Raw genomic sequence first — 9863 nt, 5'->3', positions numbered from 1 at the left:
TTGCGCCAACACATCCGGTTTCAGAAGTACAACATGCAACCACTATGGCTCCTCGTATGGATGCCTTATTGGACATAGGCACATTTCCACGTCTGACTACTGGGCCTATAATGACAAATGATCACTATGAACTTTTCAGTAAGTTCTTGAAATTGAAACCTCCGGTCTTCAAGGGTGCTGAATCGGAGGATGCTTATGATTTTCTAGTTGACTGTCACGAGCTACTACACAAGATGGGTATAGTAGAACGGTTTGGTGTGGAGTTTGTGACTTATCAGTTTCAAGGGAACGCCAAAATCTGGTGGCGGTCACATATTGAGTGTCAACCAACAGAGGCACCACCTATGACTTGGGCCTCATTCTCTAGCTTGTTTATGGAGAAGTATATCCCCCGAACTTTGAGGGATAGGAAAAGGGATGAGTTCTTGAGCCTAGAGCAAGGTAGGATGTCGGTCAATGCATATGAGGCTAAGTTTCGTGCATTATCCCGGTATGCCACCCAACTATGTTTCAGTCCACAAGAGCGGATTCGCCGTTTTGTGAAGGGGTTGAGGTCAGAGTTGCGGATTTCAGCCTTACAGGTAGCGGCTACGGCAAATCCTTCCAAGAGGTGGTAGACTTCGTGATAGAGGTGGAAGGAGTGAAGCCAGATGACTTCACCACGACATCGACATCAAAAAGGTTTCGAAAGGGAGGTGAGTTTAATGGTTCTTACTCTAGAGGACAAGGTTCCGGAGGTTACTCAGTTCGACCCATTCAGACTTCACTACAGACTGTAGTTGGGGGTCCACCTCAGACCGGTCAACACTTCTCTGAGAGACCTATGCTTGACTCCAGAGAGTGTTATGGGTGTGGGGAGACTGGGCATATTAGGAGAAATTGTCCAAAACAGAGTTATAGACCCCCAATGGCTAGAGGTAGAGGTGGTCATGGTAGAGGCTGTCATTCTGGAGGACGTAGTGGTCGAGGTAATGGTGGTCACCAAAACGGCCGAGGTGATGGGCAAACTGGAACGACTACATCACAACATGGTAGGGGCAATGGACAGACAAACGATAGGGCCCATTGTTACGCTTTCCCTGGGCAGTCTGAAGCGGAGGCATCTGATGCTGTCATCACAGGTAATCTTCTGGTTTGTGATTGCATGGCTTCTGTATTGTTTGAACTGGATCCACATTTTCTTATGTATCTTCCTCATTTGCTAATGGTCTAAATTTACATTGTGAATTACTTGATATGCCTATTCGTGTTTCTACTCCGGTGGGTGAGTCTGTGGTAGTTGAAAAGGTATATAGGTTCTGTTTGGTGAACTTCGTGGGGAGCAACACTTATGTAGATTTGGTTATCTTAGAAATGGATGATTTTGATGTAATTCTGGGTATGACTTGGCTTTCTCCGCAATTTGCGATCTTGGATTGTAATGCTAAAACGGTGACGTTAGCCAAGCTTGGGACAGATCCGTTAGTGTGGGAGGGTGACTACACTTCCAATCCGGTGCGTATCACCTCCTTTCTTCGTGCTAAGAAAATGATTAGTAAAGGGTGTTTAGCTTTCTTGGCACATCTTAAGGATGACACTACCCAAGTACCTTCGATTGAGTCGGTTTCGGTGGTTCGTGAGTTTCTGGATGTGTTCCCTGCAGATCTTCCTGGTATGCCACCAGATAGGGATATTGATTTCTGTATTGACCTTGAACCGGGTACTCACCCCATTTCTATACCTCCTTATAGAATGGCTCCCGCGGAGTTAAGAGAGTTAAAAGCCCAACTTCAAGAGTTGTTAAACAAAGGCTTTATTAGACCAAGTGCATCTCCTTGGGGTGCTCCGGTTTTTTTTGTAAAGAAGAAGGATGGGAGTTTTCGAATGTGTATAGACTACAGACAACTAAACAAGGTAACCATAAAGAACAAGTATCCTCTTCCCCGCATTGATGACTTGTTCGATCAGTTACAAGGTGCTTGTGTCTTCTCTAAGATTGACTTGAGATCCGGTTATCATCAATTGAAAATACGGGCAATGGATGTGCCAAAGACTGCTTTTCGAACGAGGTATGGGCATTACGAATTTGTAGTGATGTCTTTTGGTCTTACGAATGCCCCTGCTGCGTTCATGAGCTTGATGAACGGGATTTTTAAGCCATATTTGGACCTCTTCGTGATCGTATTTATTGATGATATATTGGTATACTCAAAGAGCAAGAAGGAACATGAAGAGCATTTGAGAATGGTATTGGAAATGTTGAGGGAGAAAAAGCTTTATGCCAAGTTCTCTAAGTGTGAGTTTTGGCTAGATGCAGTGTCCTTCTTGGGGCACGTGGTTTCTAAGGATGGAGTGATGGTGGATCCTTCTAAGATTGAGACACTGAAGAATTGGGTGAGACCTACTAATGTGTCAGAAATAAGGAGCTTTGTTGGGTTAGCTAGCTACTACCGTCGATTTGTCAAGGGATTCTCTTCTATTGCTTCCCAATTGACGAACTTGACTAAGCAGAATGTTCCATTTGTATGGTCGGACGAATGTGAGGAAAGCTTTCAGAAGCTCAAGACTTTGTTGACTACCGCACCTATCCTTACCTTGCCAGTAGAGGGTAAGAACTTCATTGTTTATTGTGATGCATCCTATTCTGGTTTGGGTGCAGTACTAATGCAAGAGAAGAGTGTGATTGCTTATGCTTCAAGGCAATTAAAGGTGCATGAACGTAACTATCCAACTCATGATTTGGAATTGGCTGCGGTAGTGTTTGCATTAAAGCAACGGAGACACTATTTATATGGGGTTAAGTGTGAGGTCTACACGGATCATCGTAGCCTTCAGTACGTCTTTACTCAGAAGGATTTGAACTTGAGGCAACGGAGATGGATGGAGCTACTAAAGGACTACGATATCACTATCTTGTATCATCCGGAAAAAGCAAATGTTGTAGCGGATGCTTTAAGTAGAAAGGTGGGAAGCATGGGAAGTCTAGCTCACTTGCAAGCTTCTAGACGCCCATTGGCTAGAGAGGTTCAGACTCTAGCTAATGACTTGATGAGATTAGAAATAAATGAGAAGGGAGGATTGTTGGCTAGTGTGGAGTCAAGATCTTCTTTTCTTGACAAAATTAAGGGAAAACAATTTGATGATGAGAAACTAAGGCGAATCTAAGATAAAGTATTGCGAGGGGAGGCTAAGGAAGCACAAATCGATGAGGAAGGTGTTTTGAGAATCAAGGGAAGGGTATGTGTACCCCGCGTCGATGATTTGATCAACACTATTCTGACAGAGGCTCATAGTTCAAGGTATTCTATACATCCGGGTGCAACCAAGATGTATCGTGACCTAAAACAACACTTTTGGTGGAGTAGAATGAAGCGTGATATTGTTGACTTTATTGCCAAGTGTCCAAACTGTCAACAAGTAAAGTATGAACACCAAAGGCCCGGAGGAACACTTCAGAGAATGCCCATTCCGGAATGGAAGTGGGAAAGAATTGCAATGGACTTTGTGGTTGGTCTTCCAAGGACAATGGGTAAGTATGACTCTATTTGGGTGATTGTTGATAGGTTAACTAAATCTGCTCATTTCATTCCGGTAAAGGTGACTTACAATGCAGAGAAGTTAGCCAAGATCTATATCTCAGAAATCATTTGATTGCATGGGGTTCCACTATCCATCATATCAGATAGAGGTACGCAGTTTACTTCTAAGTTTTGGAAAACATTGCATGCGGAATTGGGTACTAGGTTGGACCTAGTACTGCATTCCATCCTTAGACCGATGGTCAGTCTGAAAGGACGATTCAAGTGTTGGAGGATATGCTTCGTGCATATGTGATAGAGTTTGGTGGCCATTGGGATAGCTTCCTACCCTTAGCGGAGTTTTCATACAATAATAGCTATCACTCAAGTATTGATATGGCCCAATTTGAAGCATTGTATGGGAGGAGATGTAGGTCTCACATTGGTTGGTTTGATGCATTCGAGGTTAGACCTTGGGGTACTGACCTTTTGAAGGATTCGATAGAGAAAGTGAAGTCTATTCAAGAAAAGCTTCTAGCAGCGCAAAGTAGACAAAAAGAATATGCAGATCGAAAGGTTAGAGACTTAGAGTTCATGGAAGGTGAACAAGTCTTGTTGAAGGTTTCACCAATGAAAGGGGTGATGCGATTTGGTAAGCGAGGTAAACTTAGCCCAAGGTATATTGGTCCATTTGAAGTACTTAAGCGAGTAGGGGAGGTGACTTATGAGTTCGCCTTGCCTCCAGGGCTGTCCGGAGTGCATCCGGTATTCCATGTGTCTATGTTGAAAAGATATCATGGGGATGGAAACTACATTATCCGTTGGGATTCAGCTTTGCTTGATGAGAATTTGTCCTATGAAGAGGAGCCTGTTGCTATTCTAGATAGAGAAATTCGCAAGTTGAGATCAAGGGAGATTGCATCCATCAAAGTCCAATGGAAGAATCGACCCGTTGAAGAAGCCACTTGGGAGAAGGAGGCGGATATGCGAGAAAAATACCCATATCTGTTTATAGATTCAGGTACTCCTTTTCGCCCTTGTTTTCCTTCTTGTGATCGTTCGGGGACGAACGATGGGTAAATTGGTATTTATTGTAACGACCTATTTAGTCGTTTTGAGCAGCAGATTTTATTTCTGGAAAAACAGGCTGAGGCGACGGACCCCACGACGGACCGTCATGGGCACGACGGACCGTCGCAGGGTCTCGTTTCAAAACACTTAGAAAAACTGAAAATTGGGTACTGAAAATCGACTCTCTGAACTTCGTAACGAAACGGCTGGACGGACCGTCACAGGTGTGACGGACCCTCACAGACCCTTGGTGGAAATTTGGGTCTCTGAACTTTGCGACGACCTGCAGGACGGACCATCGCAGGCACGACGGCCCGTCACAGGTTGCGCAATCCCAGTCCGGGTCGGATTTCTTTATACGTTTTAAGGGACGTTTTTGACTATTCCTGTTTTAATTATAAGATTAGTGGGTTAATGTTAACAAGTCTAATTACTTGGGGGTTAAAAGAGGTAACCTTAAGTTTATTAGTGGGTTATTATTGTCATCTTTTATTCTTAATTATATACTAATTAGGGTAAAAGAAAGAGGGTTTGAATAAAGAAAACAGAAAGAACAAGAGAAAGAGAGAGAAAGTCGAACGAGAAAGGGATCGAACGAGAGGAAAAAACACAAAGCTTGGGAAATCACTTGTTGATCGCAATTCTTCGGTGGAGGTAGGTTATGGTTTTCATACTTTCATAGTAAACTCTTAATAGAGAATGATATGTATTGGTAGTATTGTAAACCCTGCTATGTGCTTAATTGTATGCATGCATGAACGTGATTATATAATTGTGATTATATTAAGCATGATGAAGTTATTGAATCCCAAATCTTGATAAAAACCTAATCTCTTTTTAATGATGATGCCTTGGTAAGGGAGAAGGCTTGATGAACTAAAGTAATGAGATTGATGATGCCTTAGTAAGAAAGAAGGCTTGATGGATTGATGGAAGGAGATTTAGGGGATCGGGTGTCACGAACCGACACGTAGATTTAGGGGATCGGGTGTCACGAATCGACACGTAGAATTAGGGGATCGGGTGTCATGAACCGACACGTAGAATTAGGGGATCGGGTTTCACGAACCGACACGTAGAATTAGGGGATCGGGTGTCACGAACCGACACGTAGATTTAGGGGTTCGGGTGTCACAAACCGACACGTAGATTTAGGGGATCGGAGTGTCACGTACCGACATGTAGAATTAGGGGATCGGGTGTCACGAACCAACACGTAGAATTAGGGGATCGGGTGTCACGAACCGACACGTAGAATTAGGGGATCGGGTGTCACGAACCGACACGTAGATTTAGGGGATCGGGTGTCACGAACCGACACGTAGATTTAGGGGATCGGAGTGTCACGTACCGACACAAGAGAATTAATGAATATGAGGGATCGGAGTGTCACGTACCGACACAAGAGGATTAATGAATATGAGGGAGCGGAGTGTCACGTACCGACACAAGAGAAATAAAGATAATGAATCTTGAAAGATGTTAATATACTCAATCTAATGAACATAATTCCCAAATGAGTATGGTATTGAGGCTTGAGTCCTCATGTGTGAACTTGACGGTAATTGTTAATGATATAGTACTTGTTGTTGCTGCATGTTGAGTATCATGGTTGATTTTATGATATTATTGGTATATATTGATATTTCTATTTTGAGTTGGGCGATGATATCTACTCAGTACCCGTGTTTTGTACTGACCCCTACTTTTATGTTCTCTTCTTGTTTATTTGTGGAGTGCAGCAAACGTGCCATCGTCTTCAACTCAACAATAATTCAAGCCAGTCTTACTACATCGGAAATTCAGGGTGAGCTAATGCTTCTAGCTTGGACTGGATCTTCTTCTTCAAGTCTCGATGCCTTGAACTTTCGGCATGGACTAGCTTCTTATGTATTTTTAGCTTTTAGAATACTCTTAGTTTAGTCGTTTGATCGTAGATGTTCTTGTGATAATGACTTCCAGATTTTGGAGAATAATAGATGTTGAATTTTAGAAGTTAATGAATTGGTCTTTATTTAATGAGTTTAAGTCTTCCGCATTACTTTCTGTTGATATTATATTGAAATGTTAAGGTTAGATTGGTTGGTTCGCTCACATAGGAGGGTAAGTGTGGGTACCAGTCGCAACCCGGTTTGGGTCATGACAAGATTTACACAGATACTTCCCAATGGAGACCAATTAGCAATATCCCAAACTGTCTAGTCATTTCATCAGAGGAGAAAGAAATTTTATAGAGGAACTTTGAAGAAGATGAAGTAATTGACATTTCTTAAGCTATGTGCAATTGATTAAGCCCCATGTGGACCATTTAAATATTACATGGACTTGATAGATGCATCTACAAGATGGTCTCATGTGTGCTTATTATCAACTCGTAATATGACTTTCGTGAGATTGTTGGCTCAAATAATAAGGTTAAAAGCAGAATTTTCAGATTATGCAATAAAAATAAGTCATCTTTATAATGCTGGTGAGTTTACATCTCAGCATTTGATAAATATTGTTTGTCCACTGGAACAACAATTAACATCCCGTTGCATATGTTTATACTCGAAATGGTTTAGCAGAGTCATTGATTAAACGTCTTCAATTGATAGCTAGATCATTGTTGATGAGAACAAAGTTGCTTGTTTCGATTTGGGGGCATGTTACTTTGCATGCAGCAACACTTGTGCGCATAAGGCCAACCAGTAATCATGACATCTCCCCATTACAATTGATTTTTGGTCAAGAAACAAACATTTACCATCTTAGGATCTTTGGTTGTGTTGTATTACTCTACCACAACGCACAAAGATGGGTCCCCAAAGATGGTTGTGGGTATATGTTGGGAATGAATTTCGTTCTATTATAATATATTTGAAACCTAGAACATGAGCTTTATTTACTGCAAGGTTTGCTTATTGTTATTTTGATGAATCAGTATACTCAAAATTGGGAGGAGAACAAAAACAGTTAGGAAATGAGATAGATTGGAATTCACATTGACTGTCTCAGTTAGACCCTCGAACAAATCAATGTGATGAGCAAGAAGTTCAAAAGATAATTTATTTACAGAATATTGCAAATCAACTGCCAGATGCATTTACTAAACTTCCACGAGTTACTAAATCATATATCCTAGTTGCTAATGCTCAAGTTTGAGTTGATGACCTATAGGACAAAACGTTAAGGAAAATGAGTCTGGACAATGCTTAAAATGTAGTACACCAATTGGTTCCTAGAATAAAAATCCTTGGAAAAGGAAAGAATAAAAATGATCGAGATGATCATAATATGAAGGCAATTGCTCATGAAGAGCCCCGAGACATATTAAATGATGACACCACTTAGGAGGTCAATGTACCTAAATATAATAAGAATGAGGAAATCTCTATAAATTATGTTTTAACGAGAAAAAGGTTGAATCAAAATAATAGTGTGGTGGATAATATTTTTACCTATAATATTGCAGTTGAAATACTGCAACAAGATGAGGATTTGAAACTAAGATCTGTCAATGAATGTAGACAGAGAAATGATTGGCCAAAATGAAAGGAAACAATTCAAACATAATTGGCTTAACTGGAAAAGCATGAAATTTTTGTACCAATAGTCCGAACACCTAAAGGTGTCAAGCTAGTGGGGGCACAAATGAGTTTTTGTGCAAAAATGCAATGAAAATGGTAAGGTCGTAAGATATAAAACACGACTTGTGAAACAAGGATTTTCACAAAGGCCTGACATTGATTATGAGGAGAGTATTCTTTTGTGGTAGATGCAATTACCTTTAAGTATCTAATAAATATGACACTTCATGAAAAGCTTGAAAGTTGAAATGCATCTAATGGACGTTGGTCACAACCTATATATATGGCTCACTAGACCACTATAATTTTATGAAAATTCCGGAAGTACTCAAAGTGATGAAGTATATAATAATTCAAAATAAATTTATTCAATAAAGCTTAGGAAATCCTTATTGGATTAAAACAATTAGGGAAAATGTGGTATAATTATCTTAGCAAATATTTGCTAAAGGAAGGGTATAAGAATGATCTTGTTTGTCCTTGTACTTTTATACAAAGGTCAAAATCTGAATTTGTAATAATATATGTTTATGTTGATGATTTGAACAACATTGGAACTCCTAAGGAGCTTTCAAAAATCGTTGAGTGTTTGAAGAAAGAATTTGAAATGAAAGATCATGGTAGACAAAATTTTGTCTTGGCATTCAGATTGAACATTTGACAAATGAAATATTTATCCATTAATCAACACATACTGAAAAGGTTTTGAAGCAATTTTACATGGATAAAACACCGATTGAGTACTCCAATGGTTGTGAGGTCTCTCGATATAAATAGAGATCTATTTCGACCTCACGAAAAGGATGAAAAGGTTCTTAGTGATGAAATATCATATCTCAGTTCTATTGGTGCACTGATATACCTTACCAACAATACCCGACTAGATATTTTTTTCGTAGTAAATATATTGGTGAGATTCAATTCATGTCCAACAAAAAGACATTGGAAAGGTGTTAAGCATATATTCAGATATCTTCAAGGAACAATTGATATGAGATTATTTTATTCTAATGCATACAAGTCAGGGTTGATCGGCTATGCTGATGCGGGATATTTGTCTGACCCATATAAAGCCCGATCCCAGACAGACTATTTATTCACATATGGAGGTACATCTATATCATGGCGTTCGATGAAGTAAACAATAGTTGCTACTTCTTTAAATCAGCATAAATAATAGTCATTAGTTTATATCAATGCCTCAAAACATTTTGCAATTATACTGTCTGTCTATACAAAGAAAGATCCCAACAATATTGTATGAAGATAATGATGCTTGCATAGCTCAATTAAAGGAGGATATATCAATGAATACCGAACAAAGCATATTTCACGTAAGTTTTTTTCACACATGATCTTCCACAAAGCAGTGAGATAAATGTTCAACAGATTCACTCGAGTGATAATCTTGCAGATTTATTCACTAAAGCATTGCCAACGTCAACATTTGAGAAACTAAGATATAATATTAAAATGCGTCGTCTCCAAGATATCAAATAAGTTTTTCATCGGGGGGGGGGGGGAGTAAATTCGCGTTGTACGCATCGCCCAAGATTTTGTCCCATTGGGTTATTTGGTAAGTTTTTTAATGAGGCAGCACTGAAGGCGTATAACAAGATGTGTGTACTCTTTTTCCTTCACTAAGCTTTTTTGCACTGGATTTTTCCTACTAAGGTTTTAACGAAACGCATTATCTATAAATATTCAAGGGGGAGTGGTACAAATC

The sequence above is a fragment of the Solanum lycopersicum genome, chromosome 10 (genome assembly GCF_036512215.1).
Source record: "Solanum lycopersicum chromosome 10, SLM_r2.1".
Classification (NCBI taxonomy): Eukaryota; Viridiplantae; Streptophyta; class Magnoliopsida; order Solanales; family Solanaceae; genus Solanum; species Solanum lycopersicum.
Note: the sequence above shows the minus strand (reverse complement) of the source record.